The 18,462-nt window shown below is 44.0% G+C and overlaps 1 protein-coding gene across 8 annotated transcripts in view; it reads right to left on the bottom strand.

The window, feature by feature from the left end:
* LOC137435598 (MAP/microtubule affinity-regulating kinase 3) overlaps nucleotides 1-18,462 on the bottom strand; it is a 174,721-nt gene that overhangs the window by 76,739 nt on the left and 79,520 nt on the right. The gene's annotated exons all lie outside the window — the stretch shown is intronic.

Here is an 18,462-nt window from a genome sequence, read left to right as displayed (position 1 = left end):
CTCATTGTGACGACGCACAAACGGCTGCACCCAGGAAAGCAACATGTCTCCATCGATCGCAAACAGACCGCTGTCTCCATCGATCTTGCCAAGGCTGTAACAGCTATCGGCTCAAAAGCCTTCACTGTTGATTTGGTACAGTTACAAGTATCGGGAATTTGGTACACGTATCGGGAGTACTTACGACATAGCGATTGTGAACACGATTATCAATCACAATTCACGATCACCACGATCATCGTGTATCAATCACGATTTGAAACACGATGGAATAATATTTACCGATATGAACAGTGATATGGCTTTTATTGAAATTCTAAAGATACTGTTTAGATTTAGATTTAATTGCGTGTGATATGATTCAACGGATGTTTATATGAATCGTTTAAAATTTTAAAAACCTTCAATTTCTGATATTTTGCCATCGCCATATGCAGATTTGCCACGGACCCACGATCGATGTTTCTATACGTGAACGTACCCGTTTGTTTGCGAACGGGTACGTTTTTCATGGAAGTCCTTCACGAACTTGCTGTCCATGTCTGACGTGTGACTGAAGGTGCGACAGGAATGTGGAATTTATTGGTTTCATGCTTTAGCATTCACCGTATCTGCATTGCCCGTTTGCTTCTGGCCTCCCACCCGTGCATAGCACGGGTATTTCTCTAGTTTATATAGGTATAAGAGTAGTGATGGCAATGTACAAAAGAGCGCGCACAGCTGTAAGGACGAAGGACGGGAACAGTGGTGAGTTTGAGGTGAAGGTGGGAGTGCATCAGGGGTCGGTACTAAGTCCACTACTATTTGTAGCTGTGATGGAGGTGCTGGCTCAGAACGTAAAGGAGGGTTTACCGTGGGAATTGTTGTATGCAGATGATCTGGTGTTGATTGCGGAAAGTATGGATGGACAAGTGGAAGGAATGTATGGAGACAAAAGGTCTGAAGGTGAATATAGGAAAGACGAAGGTGATGGCAAGTGGTAAAGCATGTGGTGAGGTGGAAAGAACTGGGAAGTGGCCATGTGCAGTGTGCAGGAATGGTGTCGGAGTGAACTCCATTCAATGTACAATGTGCGCTGAGTGGGTTCATCAAAAATGTAGTGGTCTGAGAGGGTCATTAACCAGTGTGGCAGCTACATTCAAATGTAAGGTATGCACAGAGGGAGCTGCAGATGGAGGAAATGTTGAGTTGGATCTTGGAGACGGCATGAAGCTGGAAGGTGTGAAAACATTTTGCTACCTCGGAGACATGCTGAATGGAGAAGGTGGATCAGACTCGGCAACGGATGCTCGAGTGAGATGTGCATGGAAGAAGTTTCGGGAACTGAGTGGCATGCTGATGAGGAGGGGAGTGTCGTTGAAGCTGAAGGGAAAGGGGTATGCTGCATGTGTGAGAAGTGTTATGATTTATGGGTGCAAGACATGGGTAATGAACGTAGAGCAGCAACGAAGGCTGGAAAGGGTGGAAATGCGAATGGTTCGGTGGATGTGCAGAGTATCGTTGAGAGAGAGGAAGACAATGATGAATTGCGAAAGATGATGGGAATAGAGCCTGTGATTGATGCTGTGAAGAGGAACAGGTTGAGATGGTTTGGTCATGTGTTGAGGAAGGATGAAAGTGACTGGTTGAGAAGAGTGATGGAAATGAATGTAGAAGGAAGTAGAGGACGGGGAAGACCGAGAAAGACTTGGCTAAAGATGGTGGAAGAAGAAATGCGGGCAAGGGGGTTAACAAGGAGAGATGCAGAAAATAGGGCCAAATGGAGAAGATTGTCATGGGGACCGCAAGGTTAACCCCCGCTCTTGCAGGGAAAATGGCCTTAAAATGCATGTTGTTGTTGTTGTTGTTGTTGTTGTTGTATAAAACCCATCTTTTACCAGCCATGCAAAAAGCAGGTGGACGTACACAAAAAAAAAATCTTATACAAGCCGTGAGCATGACCTGCTTGTACAGTACAGTACAGTACCATACATTCACTGCTGTGTGCTTTGCCTTTTCATGGCTTTCGCAGGTGCGAACTTTAGCCGCACTACAAGCGAGCTTTGCTGATATCCCACCAGATGCGTAAACAAGTCAACTCCGTGAATTATACAATGCAAACGCTTTATTAAATCGATTACAGTTTGCAATTTACGGTAAAGTATCATCAGAGACGTTACACAATGAAAACGCTTCGGGGAATGTTCCATCAGTGACTAAAACATGTCATCCTCTGCGAATTATAGAATGCAAATGCTTCATAAAATCTATAATTGACATTAGCAGATACGCTCGATACGGCATCATCCGATAACATCCCCCACAAACAATGGGCTCCTGCAGATACCCACAATGCTCGCAATCGTACATATAAATACAGATTGTGTCCTCCATCTCCATCATGGTTCTCGTCGCTTTCCGTCGCTTTCCGTTCCCGTTGCTTCGACCTGTGGTTTTGACTCGCTCTGTTCATCGTTCAATAATGGCTTCCAAGCGCAAGAGCAGTGCCGGAGATGCGCCGATTACCAAGAGGCAGAAGAAAGTGACGTGCCTGAGCCAGAAAGTGGAGCTGCTCGACCGGCTATTGAGAGGAGAGAGTGCGGCCTCTGTTGGTGCGAGTGCGTCAATGAATCCACCGTTTGCTACATAAGGAAGAAGAAGAAGAAGGCCATTCATGAGAAAGCTTCAGCGAGCACTGTATCAAGTACGAAGGTGGTCACCCATATCCAGAATGTCCACATGGAAAGGACAGAGAAGACTCTCACAATATGGATCGAGGATAACACAGACGAGGAACTTAATGCTGAACCGTTCCCTAAACCCGCTCATTGAGGACGAGTTGGACGCCATTCCAAAGGTTTCCGAGGAGGAGGAGGCGCAGGCGGGCAGTAATGAGGAAGAGGTGCCGAGGTCCAACCTCAGTCCAGTTCCTGGGCGAGTTGCTGCAGCATTGTCGACAGGGTGCAAGACGCTGACCCAGTCGTGGAGAGGTACCTCAAGTTCAAGAGGGCCTTGGATGATGTGCTGCTCCTGTACAAAGAGCAGCATTGAAATGTTGGGCAATGTGTCAGGCAGCTCCTCATTATCCATTTCTTCAGCCCTGCTCCCTCCACCTCAAGATCACCAGCACCCTCACCTGTGTTCCTCTCAGCATCCTCACCAGCGTCCTCACCGGCGTCCTCACCTTCTCCTACCTCTCCCTTCGTGAACAATTTTGCTGCACTATCATTTGAGTCACCCTCAAAGTTCGAGGAACTCTTGGGATTTTAATTCATCACCATCACCATCATCATCATCATCACCATCATTTGAAAGTTGTGTGTGTTTGTGAAATATAAATTTTAAATGGTTCATGATGGTGTTGTGCTTTTTAAAATTTACTTTCATGGTGCGGGATGGCTAAGCACTTTTAACAAGCGTTACGCCTAGATCCCCCCGTCGGTGAAGTGATGCGAGTTGACAAAGTGGAAGACGCAAGGCGGCCATCTTGGATTTTGACGTGGCGACCCAATTTTCAATAGCGTTCTTCCTTATGCCTAGATACACCCACACACCAGATTAGAAGTTGGTACTTCGCTTATTTTTCAAGATATTTCGCTCACAAGGTTCAGACATACATGGCGGCGGCCATCTTGGATTTTGACGTGGCGACCCAATTTTCAATAGCGTTCTTCCTTATGCGTAGATACACCCACACACCAGATTATAAGTTGGTACTTCGCTTTTTTTCCAAGATATTCCGCTCACAAGGTTCAGACATACATGGCGGCGGCCATCTTGGATTTTGACGTGGGTTGCACCCACACACCAAATTAGAATTCGGTCCTTCGCTTGCGCACGCACGTCCGCCCGCACGCACGCACGGACGGACGCACTGACGGAGGGGAAAACCATAGTCCCCCTTTCGCTCCGCGGTGCGAAGGGGGACAATAAACTGTAAACGCATTCCTTCAATAAATTGGAAATGGTAGCTGCTGTTGTGGCTTTTTTTACGGCGTAGCAAGTTGTTTTTTTAATTTGACCTATGAAGTGTTTTACATGATTGAATATTGTGCGTAACAAATTTGGTTGATACATTACGTTTTGTAATTGCCACCTAATAGGTGTTTTATATGTTTCGGATGGCATTGACCATTGACCAAGTTTGACCAAACTTTCCTCACATATACTACACATATGTATAAATAGGTTGTGTAGGTATCAATTTGATATCTTGAAAATCACTGAGGTATGGGATTAATAAATTCACAAAAGGCCCATTTGATTATAATGGTTTTAATTTGTTGTCATGGAAACTGTTGGCATGTCAAAAAGGCTATGTCAATCGAATGTTCTGATTTTTGGTGAACCAGGTGTGTGACCTACTCGCAAATCCTGTTCAATTTTGAAGTTAAAGGAAGAAAATTGATGATTTTAAATGACCTTAACCTTTTACCCCTTGCAATACAATACTTCTGTCTTCTTACTACATGGTGAAATGGACTAACAGATGCTAGTTGAAGAGAAAGTTTGGATCATTACAGTCATTGCATTGTGAGGACAGGGCTGTACAAAAACTTTGGATTGTCCTCAAATATAACGAGACTACTGGGAAATGACCCATTACTTGCTCAAAAAGTATAGTCTATTGCAGTATATTAAGGAGTCTATTGAAAGAAGACTTTTTAAATGTTTGTGTGGTGTGGGCCTAAAGGGTTTAAGGGTCAAGCGGTCTCGTGTAAATTTCTTCGGGAGTGTAATGGGTCTGTCTAAATGGTCATAAAAGTTCCAAGAGGGTCTTATGGGGTCTAAAAGGTTTGAAGGAATATAAAGTGCCGAGATGGGTCCAAAGGGTCAAGGGGTCTAAGCAGTCAAAAGGGTCGAGGGATCAAAGTGGTATAAAGGGTCTTATAAGATCCAAAAGGGTAAAAAAAGGTCTCAGGGGTCTAAAGATTATATTCCAACAGAGGTTACAGGTCAAAAGGGTTCTTTAGGATCTGCATGGACTTAGGGTTATAAACGGTTTTATAGGTCATAGGGTCATAAATGGTCTGAAGCGGTCAATATGGTTCTAAACAGTCTTAAGGAGTCTATCGGGTCTTAGGAGGGCTCTAACAGGGTCTATAAAGTCGACAAGGTCTTAAGACCGTTTATAACCTTAAGATCTCAGGGTTCTAAGGGTTATTTGGGGTCTAAAAGGTATAAAAGGTCTAAATGGTCAAGGGGTCTGTCAAAATGGTCATAAAAGTTCCAAGAGGGTCTTATGGGGTCTCAAAGGTTTGAAGGAATATAAAGTGTCTCGATGGGTCCAAAGGGTACGAGGAGCAGGCTACGAGGCTACGAGCAGGCTACGAGGTCAATGGAACTGAATCCCTATCGAGTAGCTCTCCTGGCGCAAGTCAGCAGAGATACTTAATAGTAGTTCGGTTGAATTTTTAGCAATCCTGCAGGGGCACAATGTATGTCTTGATGCACCTGCAAAATAATAAATGAAATTTAAAAAAATTATACGTGGTTTAAGGGGTCTAAAATGTCAAAGGGGTCTAAAGGTCTGAGGGTCGAAGTGTTCTAAAGGGTGTAAAGGCCTTGAGGAATCTAAGGGTTTGTAATGGGTCTTAAAAAGGTCTGTAAAGGTCTTAAGGGGTCTAGAGTGTCTAAAGTATCTAAATAGGGTCAATGGTCTAAAATAAAGGGTCAAGGGATCTAAAAGGTATAAAGGAAGAAAAAGTCGAAGGGGTTATAACAGGTCTTAAAAGGTCCAAAGAGTCTAAAATGTTCTTTATAATTGGGTCTATAAAGTCTTAGGGGTCCAAAAGGTGTAAGGGCTCTGAAGGTCTAATGGCATGTTCCAATAGTCCATAATTTATAAGCAATTAATAGGGACGTAGTCAAGGTCCAATAATAAGTAATTAATAGACGTACTCACAGTCCAACTCACGTTCAAACAGTACGTGATTAATAGACACACTCACATGGGTTGCTCATAGCTTCACCTCGATGAGGGTTCACCATATACTTGGCCTGTACATATCCACATATTTTGCTTAACATGTACATGGTCCGTTCGTTGATCGTTTACATGTGTAAACGTTAAAATTTACTAAGTCGATAACCCTCCCTACCCACACCATCCTCACCCCCTCTGCCTGCTCCCACATCAGGCCTCTCCTCCCTCCACCCCAACCCCTTCCCTCTCCCACAAAAAATAAATGAAAGAGTTGTTGTTTTCCTCCTTTTCCCTTTATAAGGGGTGAGGTCCATTGAAAGAGTGGTGGACATAAGTGAGAGAATGCTGATGCTAAAATTAATTTTTAACTCTTGTCCATGCCATAAAAATAATATTTGTGTTTTTTTTAGTAATGACGTTTTTTCACTTAACGGCCATAAAACACCCATTTCATCTAATGCAAGTTAAACATTCGTCTAAGAGCAATGACGTTACATTAACCGCCCCTCCTGCACCAGCCCTCCCAAAAAGCATTTATTCAATGCAAATTAAATATTTCTCCAAGAGTAATTATTACGGTACATTAAACAACAACAACAACAACAACAACAACAACAACAGGTTTGACTACGGAAATAAATGTAGTAATTACATTGCATTTATTTGCAGCTTTAGCTGACGAATTAATCCGTTCTGAGAAAGAGGAAATAATAACTTACTGAGAAAGAGTAAAAACATATACATAAACTAGAACAATGCGACTGTGTCATAGTCCCACAACGGGTAGATGCCACCACTCTGCATATGTATGGGTTGGGGATCACGTTTGTGAAGTTTTGTGTTGATTGGATAAGGTTCATTTTTCTATCCAAGATGGCTGCCAAACCACGTGACCTATGGCATCATCATTTTCAAACTATATGCAACAGTGCTGTTAGATGATATTTGTAAAATTTCGCATCGATAGGGTGAGCGGTTTCAGAGATATAATTATTTAATATTTTATTTCAATCCAATATGGCTGCCAAACCATGTGACCTATGATGTCATAAATTTAATATTTCAATACAAATGGGTCATAGATCATGTGCAGGCAATTTCAGATTTTTAGGATAAGGAATTCGATTAAAACATTTTTGGCTGGTATACCACTTCACCTATGATGTCATCATTATCAAGCTTTTGTTCTCCATTGGGAGTACTTGACAATGTGCCAAGTTTCAAATTTTTCCATTCAGCGGTTTCCGAGAAATAATTTTTTAATTATTTGCATTTAATCCAAGATGGCTGCCATACCACGTGACCCATGACGTCACAATTATCATAAAAACATTCTGCATGGGTGTCACTCCTACCCTGAAATTTTTGTCTCAATCGGACTTATGGTTGCTGAGAAAAACCAGGTTTAGCCCGTACGGACAGATGGAAGGACAACCGAAAAACAATGCCTCCAGCGACTTTGTCGGCGGAGGCATAAAAGTTCTAAATAACGTTGTTTTTTTTAAAGCGACAGGGCCGATGTGTGCTTATTATTATTATTATTGTACAATGCTTATTTTGCGAGAATGGCACGCCGGACGGCTATGTATTTCATATTTCCTTTGGTCTCTTTTTAAAAGGCATGGATTTTTGATTCGTCAAAGTAACTTAATAGTAATGGCTAACGAATGCAGCCACCAATACGTATCTGTGCATGCAAAAACGTCTATAAACATCATAGCGGGGATAAAAAAATATTTTCAGGTCCCACCATGTACATGTATGTATGCTGTCACAGCCTTACCGTCCACCCATGGTTTTAGGTTTTATATACAATAATATGTTATATTGTTGCAGTTATGGCTCATAGTTAAGGAGCACAACGATAGTATAATGATAGTTATTTCCAAATAGCTGTTTAGTTATTTTTCTCAGTCGCACGTCTTTCTCAATCGTCTTTCTCACACGTCTTTCTCAGTCGCACGTTTATGTGTGAAAAGTGCGCGCCGAATCTGTAACACGGAAGCAGCCGCTACACGTCTTTCTCAGTCGTACGTTTATGTGTGAAGAGTGCGTGCCTAATCTGTAACACGGAAGCGGCCGCTACACCTGTTTCTCAGTCGCTTTGCACACGCTGCCATGTTACTTTGGGGCCGCACGTTTATATAGGAAGAGTTCATGTCAGGAGTCGATCTACTCTCTCCTGGTACGTAGAATAAACAGTATTTGTAGAATTTCAACAAAAGCCACATCACTGTTCATATCGGTAAATATTATTCCATCGTGTTTGGAAAAAATGGAAAATTGGAAAACTTGGAAAAATTGGAAAAACAACAGAGCCTATTTTACTCCCAGGGGTCCCAGGAATACCCACCCAAAATATTGTTGCGATCGGTTGAGCCGTTTTTGTGGTACCTTCGAACGGACAGACGGACATTTGGTGAATTATAGTAAGATGGTCTTCTTTGTGCATTTCCCATAATCAAACCTTTTCTTCTCCCTATCTCTCTACATCTCCGTCTTCAGAGCAGGATTATTGCACTCTTTTCTTCCCGTAACTTCCTTTTCGCTCCTTGAACGGGTTGCAACCGGGTTGAGTAAGCAATCGTTTACCTTGCCACCGGACGAAACATCTGCGAGCGCAAACTTGCTGGGGTGACGAGTAACTAAAAACTGGACAGAACCTGGCTAAATGTCACCGAGACAGAGGAGAAAGGCGGATCACAAGGGGCGCACAACTAGTCATAGTCGGACTAATCCGTGCACGAGTTCAACGGGACTCAACACGAGGGGCAATCATGAAGGATGCAACATCTTTACTTAAAATGGTGGGACTGAACATAAAAGGTGCTATTGCTCTACAAAGGAAAACATATATTCATGTAAATGCCAAGAAATAAAACTAAGCTTCTGTTCTCTTGCCTCATATTCGACTTTTCATCTCAAATCTAAATTTCTTAAGTACACAGAAATAATAACAAATTTGACTGTTCCAATACTGTTATGGAGGGCACTTTATGTGTGCATAACTTTAATAGATGTATAAAACGCACTCGTCTCCTGACTCTTCCTGCTCATCATGACGGTGGCATATGGAAGCTGAGTCATCGGCTGATCTAATGATTGGGCTCTAGATAATATCGCGGTCACATGACTTGGTCCCATCCTGGACATCAGACTACGCACTGACATGGAAGATTTCGTTACCGACCTATCTTCCTGGTCAGATCGTGTGTAGTTCAGTCTGACTTTATGCTTTTTGGTTTTTATTAGCGTATAAAGTTGTACAAGTGATTTATGATGGCTTCTAAGGACAGCGGTACTAAGGGAAAGCGTGTGAATTATTTTGTTTTATGGAAATCGGAATCTCCACAGAACGGCTCGGATGCATATCAAGTAGTGCGAGAAAGATCGCGGACAAGCCGTGTGTGTGAAAGGAGTGCGAGTGAGTGTTGGAGAGTAGCGTGGCATGAGAGTGTCAACAGTTGTGCGATGGCCCGTGCGAGTTCGGTGTGTGAAAGGTTGTGAGGCTGCCCGTGTACTGAAGTGGTGTGTGAAGAAACAAGGAACGGCCTGTGTGAATGAATAGTGGGTGAAGGATCGAGAGGCGTCCTGTATGCAAGTTCGGTGTGTGAAAGGTTATGAGATGGATCGCGTGTATGGATAGAGTAAGAAAGGCCATGAGATGTTCTGTGTAAATTAATGGTGAGCGAGGGATCGCGAGGAGGCTTGTGAGCATGCGTGGCGTGCGAAAAACAGTAGGCGGCCCTTGTGCTCAAGTGGTGTGAGGGCCGCGGGATGTCCCACGAATAGAGATGGTTTGGGGAAGTCCCACGTAGGGAGAGTGGGCGAGGTGAAGGCAGTCCGGATACGAGCGAGCGACATCTGTGGAGATTCTGCAGTACAAGCAATGGCCGTGGTTGACATGTTGGGGTTTCCTGTGGGGAATCCCGAGAACGCCATTTCCTAAATAAAGAATCTGAAAGTTGCGCAGAAATTAGAGTTAATTGCAAAGTTAGAGTCTGGTGTATCAGTTGCCTGCGTGTGCGATGAGTATGGTGTAAAGAAACAAACGGCGTCTGATTGGATTAGCACCCAGACTCTTAAGGTGCTGATCCACAGGAGCATTCACCTCATCGGCCTCTTAGCTCTGACTCAGAATAAAAGTAGCCTATTCTGAGTCACCACTATCGATGACGGCACAAATGGTGAGTACAGTATAGTACTGAACATACTTATTTCATTTCTATTTCATGCTTGTTCTATTCTATTTGTTATTTGAGTGTTTTTATTACATACATGTACTGTTAACTGTTTAATAATGTCCTTTATGCACTGTATGGCATTTATTACCATTCAAAAATAACCATTCGATTTAACGGACTTTCAGCATGAACCGACAATGCCTACCCCCCAATAGTCCGTTCAATCAAGGATTTACTGTACTTACGAATCTTAAATTTCACAAGTAACAAACAGGGGTGAAAGTAGAACGGCAGTCGGTGGAGCGCATACCTCCACAAGGCTGAACAGTTTACATTTTCTATCCCACTGATAGGCCGGATCTGGATCTGGATCTGGACCTTAACCAAAATCAAATTGGCTTGTTCTCATCACATGTGCACTCATCCACCTCGTTTTGCCATAATCTATCCACAATGTTTTGAAATATCATGCCATAATCCTTTTGTCCCCATCTCTCAATGGTGAAGAATCACTTTAAAACTTCTAGTATCCAGATCCAGATCTGGATATTCACCAAAATCGAATCAATTGGCCCTCGTCATACACTCAATCTGTCAACCATGTTTGTCCGAATCCGTACTGCATAACGTTTTCAGATATCCTGGTCACTGACAGACAAACAAAAACAGGGGCGAAAACATAATCTCCATCCACCTTCGGTGACTGAGGTAACAAATAATATTGTTATTTGTGTGGGGGTAGGTAATGCAATACCTTAGTCGAGATAGAATGGTTTAGATTAGCGTGCCCCGAATGCCGCGAAGAAGAAACTCATGTATCTAAGTTTGGGCCGAATGTCCGTGTAAGCGTTTGTGTGTCTTCGTACGAGGGGCGAAGTAGTGTTTATTAGGTAGGGCTTAAGAATAATCCCCAGTGTGTAATTGCCCTGTGATTTTCCCTATGTTTTATTACAATTAAAAAGCACAACAATTATAACCACTCCAATCACCAACAGTATGACCGGACATGCCGATCGACAGAGGAACCCCTCCCAGTCAAACATTCCCGAAGGACGGCTAGGCCAGGCCCCGAGCTTCGTCAGTGGGCGTCAATAATGGCCGTGAGGCCACGCCAGAAGGACGATTGGTTGGGACGATTCGACGGCGCTGGGCGATTGGTCAGAAGGAGGACGTCAGAGGGAACCATCGAGAACAGAGGAGGAAAAAGCGAAGGGACCGACATTTTCTCTCTCTTGGTCCGGGCTCTTGGTGCGAGCGGTCACGCCATTGCTCTCTCTGTTCCAGCATTCGTGGCAGGTGGTTACAGTTGTTCGCTCTCTCTCCTTGGGCCTTCGGTGGAGGTGTCTGCGCTTTGAGTGGTATGCGCTCACGAGGCGAGTCGGAGGAGCCCAGTGGATCTTGTCAATCAGAGGAGGAGGGATCTCAGCTGCCTCGCGCAGGCGGCTTGCTGCGGCGCGACTTTGCGCCATCGTGCGTTTTCCCGCGCAGTGACTCAGGACCCATTAGACGACCACCAGGTTTCAAAGGCCATTCAAGGACACCAGGCCAACAGCCTGGTATCAGCAGCCTGAGTATCAGCAACAGCCTGAGTAACAGCCAACGCACCACACCACATTTTATTTTATTTTATTTTTCCCTGTGTCTGTATTTGTGGCTGATGGAGGATCTCACTTCGGAATTATAGTTTTTACCTCACCGTTCATTTCTTTATTGTCTGCTTTATTTTCATTAAATCATTATTTGTTGCATTTTCCATTTCTTGTCTTGTACATTTATTTGTTCGGGGTTTCGGATTAACCCTCGGCGCGTCCGTCCATTCAACTAAGACCACGGGACATCATTTTCGCACACGTGCCATACAGAGGAACCGCCATCGATTCGGCTCATACGCCTCGGAGTCAAAGCTCGTTTTGGCCATTCGTCGCCCTGAGGTCTTCACGACAGGGTCGACACGACAATATTAACTCAACATACTAATACCTGACAGTAACACCATCTGCAATATCCTTTCAGGACATCCAAAGACTTTTCCACAAACCCAAGCTCTGATTCTATGGATGGGTTCTATGACACCCGAACACAAAATAGCAGGAAAAGCTTTTCATAAAACTGTGGGTCTCACCTAATCAGTAAAATTTCCGACCCTAATCTCAGTAAACGGTTCACCGTCACAACTAGGACTACAATGTCAACGTTCGTCAAAGCCTCTCATACCTCATTTGCTCCTCCCGAATTATCAAATCACGTTGGCAAAACTATCCATCTGGCTATGCACTTTCAAAGAGCGGCCAACATGCTAAGGCAGTTTCTCATCAGGATTTACCAGATGACCCACCCGTCCCGCTATTTGGTCACCGCGACTCCCTGTTATTCCCTACGAGGGTTGAAAAAAAAAAAACCAGGAATGGTTATTTTGAAAAAACCCACTCTACTGGGAAATTACTGGGTTTATTAAAGTGGAGTTCTTTTTAACCCAGGTGGGGAAAACTGGGCTGGGCCAATTAGTGCCAACCCTGCGCCTGGTGTTGGTGTTGCCTGGTGTTGGGCTAGCGGCTAGGGTGCCAGCTTAGGATCCCAGGATCCTTTGTTCGAATCCCGGTCGATCGCTGAATTAACGCCAGGGGGGTTGACTCAGCCTGTCATCCTTCCGAGGTCGGCAAATTGAGTACCAGTTCACTGGTAATTCCCTGTTTGCCGTAAAAGGCGACAAAAAGGGTTGGCGGCAGGAAGGGCATCCGGCCGTAAAACATTGTTTCAAAAAGGGGACCAACAAAAATGACAACAACCCAGTGCCCGAAAAAGGCCAACCCCCGCTTTGCGGGGAAAAATGGCCTCTAAAGGTGGTTTTTTTTTTCTTCCCTGCGCCAACGGGAATAGGATCAGCTGGGAACACCAACGTAGTTTGGTAACACAAACTAAGTTATTTGGGAGTGTGGAAATACTCGACCAATTCGGACGGGAACACAGAAGCTGGAACACACGACTCTCCACAGAGACATCTAGCTGCAGTCAACCCGACTAACATATACATACGATGGCACTAACTACAAGAGTAACAAAAAGGATAGAACCTGGGCCATTTATATTTCCTTTATGCATGCAGGTCAACTTGGGGACTAGTCTTACTCAGCGAACATCGTAGCTCGGTCGCGACATCGATCAGCCTGTTTCTCGCTTTAGTTTTGATCACTACTAAGCTTGAGAATGCAAGTTCACACAAGTCGTTGGGAACAGCACTTGGACTTGTGTAAATACTTAGCGCAGACAGCGCTTAGTTTGAGAAACTGTGCTAAAGAGTCACCATTTATGGTGGATTAACAAGGAACACTGGTACAGTCAACAATCTGCTATCACTTCAAGACCTGTTAAACATTTCTTCAGCTGCAGAATTAGAAAAGGCCAATGGGATCATGGTTAGAATGGCCGCTCGGATTCTGGGAGGTCGGTGGTTTGATTCCTATTCCAGCCTAGTCATACCAAAAACTTCAAAAATTGGTATGTACTGCTTTCCTGCTTGATGCTCAGCATTTAAAGGATAGAGCACCATTATTTGGTCCCGATGGATTTTGGAACACTCGGCTTCAAACCTGTGCAATTAAATCGGTTGTTCCCCTTCAATTGCTTTTCTGGAGATCCTTCATAGAAGGTCACAACCCCCTCTATATATTGCATTACGCAAGGTGACAAAACTGATGCTCATCTGTTTTATCCCTCACGCTATTTGACACTTGTGAAATCCTTGTCCAACATGCTAATAATGGGAAGAAGAAAACGTTTGATCACTCATCTTTTGCTGCAAGCTCTTTCATGGGCCTCAAGCATTGTTTCAAAAATTAAAGGGGGATGGTAGGGGCACAAAAATACCAACCAAACAAAACACTGCTGATGACTGCATGCATGGACGCTTATGGCATAAACCTGGGCTGAAAAAGCACATAATTGATTCCATGGAAACCACAACTCATGAGGTGGAAATAAATCATTCAATGGACATAAACGATGCAATAACCTGCACCTTCAGGTGATGGAAATGGGGTGACCAAGATCACACTGTAGTGTAATGGTTAGAGCATGGTTCAAGCCCCAGCCAAGTCACACCAAAGATATTAAAAATGGTACATGCTGCTTCCTGGCTCGACTCTCAGCATTTAAAAAGGACAAACAAACATAGGTTGGAAACCATAACATAGGGTTTGATGGGTCTAATGGCCTCCTCCTGTGTTGAAGTTCCTTGTCAAAGGGTACTTGTATTATTACCCTTGCCAGAGGAAAGGGTATTGATTGCATTTGAGTCCGTTTTGTTTGTCTGTTTGTTACTTACGAAATCGAAGTTATTCTGTCTGTCTGTTTGTGTTTGTTTGTTCATCTGGTTCTGTCGGTCTGTCTGTCTGTTTGTTTCTCACTCGCCTACAGGTCACAATTTTTAATCAGATCGACTTGAAAATTTAACATGCAGTGTTCTGGGCCCTGTGCTTTTTCTGGTCTTCATCAATGATCTCTCTGACTCTCTTGAAAATCCTCTCTATCTCTTTGCTGATGACTCCACTCTCTGCCGCTCCATTCCTCATCCCTCAGATCGGCAGTCTGCAGCCTCCTCACTCTCTGCAGACCTGGACAAAATCATAGACTGGGCAAACAAGTGGAACATGTCTTTCAATCCTGACAAATCTCACACTCGTACGATGTCTCTCCGAAAAGACCGACTCGACAACCCTCCCATCCACTTTCTGAATAATCCTCTCCAAGAAGTTCTGTCACTCAAGCTTTTGGGTCTCACTATCTGCCATGATCTTTCCTGGGAAAACCACATTTCCAAGCTGGCCTGCAAAGCCAGTCGCCAACTGGGCATCCATCCTCCGTCATGCGAAGTCCTTCCTTGGCACACCTGAGCTCCTCACCACATACAAGGCTTTCACCTGCAGCTCAATGGAGTACTGCTCTCCCCTCTGGGCTAGTGCCCCTGCCTCACACCTAGCTCGTCTTCACGCTGTTGAAACCAAAGAGTTCAGAATCATTGGAATGTCCCACGATGAAGCTATCTCCGAGGGCCTTTCACTTACTCACCGCAGGCAGGTTGGTGGTCTTTCCGTCTTCTCCCGACTCCTCTCCGGCCTTGCTCTTCCAGCTCTCTCTGGGCTCTGTCCCCCAAATATTCCTACAGGTCGCACAAGATCTGCCTGCAACCCTCTTATGGTTAAACCATACCACATTTCCAAGCTGGCCTCCAAAGCCAGTCGCCGACTGGGCATCCTCCGTCGTGCGAAGTCCTTCCTCGGCACGAAGTCGCCGACTGGGCATCCTCCGTCGTGCGAATTCCTTCCTCGGCACACCTGAGCTCCTCACCACATACAAGGCTTTCATCCGCAGCTCAATGGAATACTGTTCTCCCCTATGGGCCGGTGCTCCTGCCTCACACCTAGCTCGGCTTCACGCTGTTGAAACCAAAGCTTTCAGAATTATTGGAATCTCCCGCGATGAAGCTATCTCTGAGGGCCTTTCACTCACTCACCGCAGGCAGGTAGGTGGTCTTTCTGTCTTCTACCGACTCCTCTCCGGCCTTGCACCCCCAGCTCTCTCTGTGCTCTGTCCCCCAAATATTCCTACAGGTCGCACAAGATCTGCCAGCAACCCTCTGATGGTTAAACTGCCGAAATCTCGGCTCTCTGCTCACCTTCACTCTTTCATTCCTCTTTTCTCCCGCCTCTGGAACAAACTCCCTCACTCCCTTCAATCCCACTCCTCCCTCCAGGTCTTTAAAACAGCTGTTCACCACCATCTCTTATCTTCCCCCATCCAAAACCTTGATCTTTTCTACCCCCGCTAATTCACCCCAGATCCACCTTGTTTGAAATTCCAACTTCTTTCCTGGAAGTCCTGGCAGTGTCCATATGTTTTATACCTCTCCCACCGCCCCCTTCCCACGCCCCCCCCCCCCCCAAGCCCTCGCCCTCTCTCAGATCTCTCGATGTCTCCATGTCTCTCGGTCACTGCTCTCAAATGTTGTGTTTGTGTCCTTCCCCCTCTCTCCCCATCTTGTCTACCGCTCCCTATGTTATATGTTTTATGTGTCGGTTTGTCTTTCTGTGTGATTAATGTTCGCTCTTTCACGAGCCTCGACCTTGTATACAAAAAAAAAAAAAAAAAAAACTGCCAAAATCAAGACTCTCTGCTCACCTTCACTCCTTCATTCCTCTTTTCTCCCACCTCTGGAACAAACTCCCTCACTCTCTTCAATCCCACTCCTCCCTCCAGGTCTTTAAAACAGCTGTTCACCACCATCTCTTATCTTCCCCCATCCAAAACCTTGATCTTTTCTACCCCCGCTAACTTCACCCCAAATCCACTTTTTTGAAATACCAACTTCTTTCCCTGAAGTCCTTGGTGTCCTTGTGTTTTATACTTCTCCCACCCTCTCCCCCTTCCCATGCCTCCTCCCCCCAAGCCCTCTCCCACCCACACATCTCCCGATGTCCCTGCTCTCAAATGTTGTGTTTGTGTGCTTCCCCTTCTCTCCCCATCTCGTCTACCGCTCCCTCTTTTTATATATTTTGTTTGTGTTTGATTTTTTTTTTAATGATAAATGTTAGCTCTTTCACGAGCCTTGATTCTGTATACAAAAAAAAAAAACAACAAAAAAAAACAGCATTAAAAAAAGACAGGTCAAAATGTAAAAGGTCAACTCAAGGTCAAACTTCCAAAATCAGCAATTTCATCTGAAAAAAATGTCAATTTTCATCCGATCGGCTTGAAAATAGAGCAGCATTTGCATATTGAGTCACTAAATAGGGAAACCAAGTATTTTTGAGGTCAAAGTCAAAGTTCAACTCAAGGTCAAACTTCTAAAGTCATCAACTTTCATCTGAAAAATCGTCACTTTACATCCTATTAACACGATTGATCAAGATTGTCAATTTTAATCTTGATGAAATGGACAATTTGATGGGTCAATTGCAACTTTTTTTGGTGGGGGGGGAGGGGGTGGATTTTACAAATATCGTGCTCTGCATGACGTCTTCTTGTTTGCTTGTCACTCGCTTACAGGTCACAATTCTATACCGATCGCAATTGAAACTTCACAAAGTTGTAGGGGTCGTCACAATTGAGAAGCCTATTGATGAGGTCAAAGGTCATCTGGAGGTCAAATTTCCAAAATTGACATTTTTCATCCGATTGACTTGAAAATTGAACAGCATTTGTGTATCGAGTCACTAAATAGGGAAACCAACTATTTGGTCAAAAGGTCAAAGGTCAACTCACGGTCAAACTTCAAAAATCATTCATTTTCATCTGAAAAACCGTCATTTTTAATCGGATTGACTTGAAAATTTAACAGCATTTGCATAGTGCCTCACTGAATTGGGAAACCAAGTATTTTTGAGGTCAAAGGTCAACTCAAGGTCAAACTTCTGAAATCATCAACTTTCATCTGAAAAATCGTCACATTACATCCTATTAACCCGAGCTTTGATCAAGATCATCAATTTAAATCTTGATGAAATGGACAATTTACTGGATCAATGGCAACCTTTTTTTGGGGAGGAGGGGTAGATTTTGCAAGTATCGTGCTCTGCATGACGTCTTCTTCTTTGTTTGTTTGTTTGTTTGTTTGTCTGTCTGTCTGTGTCTGTCTATGTCCGCACAGAATAAATATTATTTCCTCTGCAACCGTTGGTCCAATTGACAGGAAATTTTCACCATAGGTGCACCTCCACCAATATAATTTTGAATGATAATTATGACATCATAGGTCACGTAGTATGGGCGCCATCTTGGAAAACCCAAAAAACTTCACACCTCTATAGCTCCGAAAGCGCTGCATAGAAAAAAATTGAGACATGGCTCATTGTAAAGAACTCTCCATGGGGAATAACACATGTTAATGATGATGTCATCGGAGGCTCCATTATGACGTCATAATTCGACAAGTACAAAACTTTATCCTATCAAGATGAAATGTATTGAGCGCCATGTCGGCATAAACTGGTGGAGGGAAAAAATAATGATGATGTCATCGGTCACGTGGTTCGGCCGCCATCTTGGAAAACCCCCAAAAAATTGCGCCTCTATCTCTGAAAGCGCTGCATAGAAAAAATTGAGACATGGCTCATTGTAAAGAACTCTGCATGGGGAATAAAATATGTTAATGATGATGTCATAGGTGCCTCCATTAGGACGTCATAATTCGACAAGTACAAAACTTCATCCGATCAAGATGAAATTTCTTGAGCATCATCTAGGGATAAATTGGTGGAGAAAAAAAAACAATGATAACGTCATCGGTCACGTGGTTCGGCCGCCATATTTGTTTTAACATAAAAGCCCCAAAAAAACACTAAAACACGTCCTGGCGAGGGTCTGCAATCTCCGATTGCT

The sequence above is a fragment of the Myxine glutinosa genome, chromosome 9 (genome assembly GCF_964187855.1).
Source record: "Myxine glutinosa chromosome 9, kmMyxGlut1.1, whole genome shotgun sequence".
In the NCBI taxonomy this organism is placed as follows: domain Eukaryota; kingdom Metazoa; phylum Chordata; class Myxini; order Myxiniformes; family Myxinidae; genus Myxine; species Myxine glutinosa.
The sequence above is the reverse complement of the archived record's forward strand: the minus strand, read 5'-3'. Positions and strand labels throughout refer to the sequence as shown.